This window comes from Lactuca saligna, chromosome 4 (assembly GCF_052625555.1).
Source record: "Lactuca saligna cultivar CGN05327 chromosome 4, ASM5262555v1, whole genome shotgun sequence".
Classification (NCBI taxonomy): Eukaryota; Viridiplantae; Streptophyta; class Magnoliopsida; order Asterales; family Asteraceae; genus Lactuca; species Lactuca saligna.
The window spans coordinates 11,089,953-11,093,995 of record NC_136420.1 but is presented as its reverse complement, the minus strand read 5'-3'; the positions used below and the strand labels follow the sequence as shown (position 1 = coordinate 11,093,995).

The 4,043-nt window shown below is 31.7% G+C and overlaps 1 long non-coding RNA gene across 1 annotated transcript; it reads left to right on the top strand.

Moving 5' to 3' along the window:
* Positions 1-227: 227 nt before the first annotated feature.
* On the top strand, positions 228-1,136 carry LOC145041215 (uncharacterized). Its single transcript, XR_013680002.1, has 3 exons — positions 228-452; positions 585-652; positions 766-1,136. It is a non-coding gene; the product is annotated as an uncharacterized LOC145041215 (long non-coding RNA).
* The last annotated feature ends 2,907 nt before the right edge of the window (positions 1,137-4,043 follow it).

The following is a 4,043-nucleotide window of genomic DNA, read 5'->3' as shown; positions in this document are numbered from 1 at the left end:
TTGTTTAATTACAAATTGTAGTGCTTTATTTCATAACGCTTATCGGAAGATGTTTCTCAGATGAAGTCTCAAATTCTGTCTAATTATTAAAAACTTACTTTCAGTACGTTGTACTACACCTGTAATCCTTTTAAAAATCCAACAAATACACAAGACTTCGAAAAGTCTATATTTAAAAATAACCTCACAAATCAAAGACGATCATACTCTACAATAACTTTGTGTCCACCACTACCTTCTAAATGATTTCTCCCTCACTTGGAGTGTGTTTGTGTCTCCACCCACAAATCAAAAAAAGTCCAAACATTGATCTATAAATATGGAATAGATTCAGAACTAGCCTTTTAACCCTAAGTGAAGTGCAAAAATGGCAGCTAATGTTTTTCATCTAATTGTCACTCTTCTAGCTTTTTCTCACGTTCTGTTCATAGCTGATGCTATCTTGATATCTGGTAGTTCTCCAAGAATTTGTTATGTGACCATGATACATGCATCTTTAGTTGTACTGTACCCTTAGATGCATGCACCCTAGGTCTACTCATTGTATAACGTATAGATATATATAACTTTTGAAAATGTTGCAGGAAAGATTCATAGACATTTGTTGAACGAGAAAGAAGAAATCATGGCATCTGGGGACACCAAGAACCAGGTACATTCTATATTCTATGGAAATTTGTACATGTGTAAAACACATGTACAATAAAAAATTAAAAATCTTGATTACTCCATGTTATTTTTGGTTTTGTGAAATGGATGAAACAGATTATGAATATTGAAGAAACTGAATTTCTGGAAGATGAATTCATGAGTGAGAGGATGGATTTGGAGAAAACCGATTATCCAGGACCAGGAGCAAACAAAAACCACACTCCAAAACCACCCCAACGTGATTGAAATTGATCAAAGATTTTAAAAGTTTATGGGTGTTTTTTCATGACCTAATTAGGGTTTCAAGTGTGCTTTCAAAAAGTAGTGTTTGAAGTAAGGGTTTCAAAATGATGGCGTTTTATGGTGACATCTTATTAGTGGATTCCGTGGCTTGTGGCATGTGTGTGTATATCAACTATCAAGAATCTTGTAAGAAGGTATCATTTTATATATGAATAAATTTAATTATATATTTTGTTGTAAAAGGATATTTTACGTACGAATTGTTCAGCTTTATTTTTTTCGTTCTTATTTTCAAGATAATTTGTTTCGTTCTGTGTATTTATTTTGATTAGTAAGCGAATAAGGAATTAAGAGAAGGCAAATCAAGAAAGAAAATTTCTCTTCACAAATGGTTTCAAAATTCTTGTCATACTTGAAGAACTTTTAATTAAGCATTATTTAAGCACAACTTCGGACCAATATTGCATATACACACAAAAAAAAAATCGTTTTTGGAATGAATAAAATTGAATTATATGATCTATAAATTTACTCTAGATTATTTTGTTAATTAGTGCTGCTTCCATGGATATATGTATGTAAAACGGTGGGTTAGTCTAGAAACTACTATTAATTAGTCACATGATCAATAAGATTTTTTGTTGGGGTTTAGATCGGATAAGTAGTACTTAATTAAGTATGTTATAGTATGTAATCTGCAAGAATACTTTTTTTTTTTTTTTTTGCTTTATAATTATTAATATACCATAGTAGTTTGTCATAAAACTTGGAAGTTATATAACTACTTGCTAGTGATCAGTTCAGTTGAAACTAGAGCTTTAACGTAAATTGACAACTGACCTTGGAATGATTCTGCCATTTCTCCACCTCTTCATACGAAGAAGAACATGCTTACCTTAATTCCTCATCTCCTAAGTCATGAAGACTTCCCTTGTGGAAATTATCACCCGCACATAAAGCTGAAGACAAGAATTAGTTTATGAGCACATAATGCGGATGAAGAACAAATCTGAATCATTAAAACGAATGAAGTCTTAGTTAAACCTTTCAACCAGTTGTTAACATGTCTGTAAACAAATAATCTAATGGTGAAGTAGTTACTTGGAGTTTCAGTTAACCAATACTCAAGACACAATTACTATTCTTACGAACCTTTCATGTATTAACTCAACTGATCTATTATCTAGTCTTGGATGAGGATTGTTTCATCAGGAGTTGGTTCGAAGTTGTAAAGTATGAAGTTGTCGTCGGAGCTTACGTATGGGTTCTTTGGTCCAAAAGGAATGAACTATGTTAATTTCAAGGGTAATAATAAAAATATTCTCCAGCTAGAGAGCGTATATAAGGTTGTTTATGTCTCTTGTTTTGTGGCTTAGTGTTAGAGGCAAATTAGGCTGTAATAACCTCAAATAGGACAACTGGATGTAATCTGTTGTGTTGATCAGTTTTTAGCTGCTCGCTAGGCTCTGTTTTGTAATAAGTTTGCGGTTAAAAAAAAAGATAATTAGTATGATGTTTTGATGTGTTTTTAACTGCAGTGTCTAAGATTTTTTAGCTTTTTAAACACCTAGATTACAAACTATTGTCTGACTGAATCGGATTTAAAAAGTGCAAACCATCCACAAATTATGTAAACAAACAAGGCTTTTGCTTATAAGTTAGGTTTTGCATCTACATCGATTACATGCAATCAAGTGATACGATGAATGATTGAAACACATGAAAAAGTCAAATGTAGCTTATGAAAGACTTAATTATAAATCGTCGTAACCATACAAAAAGTCAAGCTAGTGCACTATATATAGAACACTCTAGAAAGATGGGGGAAAGGTTAGGAGGAAGCATTTATCTATTTCTGTTGTAAGTGGGAGAGGTGGATCTGAGGTGTTAATCACTCATAGATATGAAGTTGCTATATTGCCCTATCTTAATACAATCACGATCTCCTTCATTACCACAATTAGGAGAACAAAACAACATTATAAAAGCCCAATTATTTGATCGTGACTGGATTACTTTGTGTATTAGGTGATGCATTGTGGGAAACAAATCAAGATTAAAGGTATGGGAAGAAATATTGGAAATCAATTGAGGTGGGGAGAACTTGTCTTTATGGCCCTCACTCAAAAGATATCCTTCTTCCATTCTACTAGCTTGCTTCTATCATTGTTTCATCATTGCCTTTTGTTAGAAATCTTTGATGTTAAAAATCCTCACACAAAATTAAAGATGGTTTAATGGTAAACTTTTTTTCTTTTTTGGTAAATATCTCTATCACCATTCTTTATATGTCACTTTTATATTTTTTTTACACGAAATTCCTATTCTTATTATCAATAAAATCATTATCACAACTAAAATAATTATAATGTATTACAACATCTCGGCTAAAATTTTGATGACGTTGGTAGAATACTGTTGGACAGGATACCGAACACAAAATATGAAATTTGTTGAAAGTGGAATCATCATTGAAAAATTGTGGGAATAAAGATTGAGTTGGTTGGGAGGAGCGATTGTTAATTGCAGTTAAGAATGTGGAGTTAGTCATGGTCAACGGTGTGAAGAGAAGAGGATACACAAGTAGGACATTAGATAATAGCACGAAGTTAGACTGAATGAGACAATGATTTGACTCTTATAAAAGACATCACCTCATTAACAAATGTGTATATGGAAGCTTAAAATCAAGTTATAATGTGGTGGCATACTGGCATATATAGGAGTAGTCTAAACCTTGGTTTCCTTTTAACTAGGTATGTTTTCATATAGTACTTATCTTTTTATATACTCGTGTCTCGTCTTTACTTTCAACTTATATCTTTGTTTTATGTTTTGCATTGCTAGTATTTAATTTCTACTTTATATTACTAGTATTTATCAACTCTACATCAATGATCATGGTCGCTAAACTTGTCGACAAAGATACCTATAACGACAACAAATTGATTATGGATGTGGCTATCATTGTAGTAACATATATCAATGAATTTTCATCAAAGTAGATTTTTAACCTATTAAAAAATATAATTGCGTTTAAAGGATACAATCTCTGTGTTGAAAGTAATTAATATTCATCGGTTGTATAGTATTTTGCAGTCTTTTTATTGAAAAAGAAAAGTAATGATGGGATATATTACATATAATTT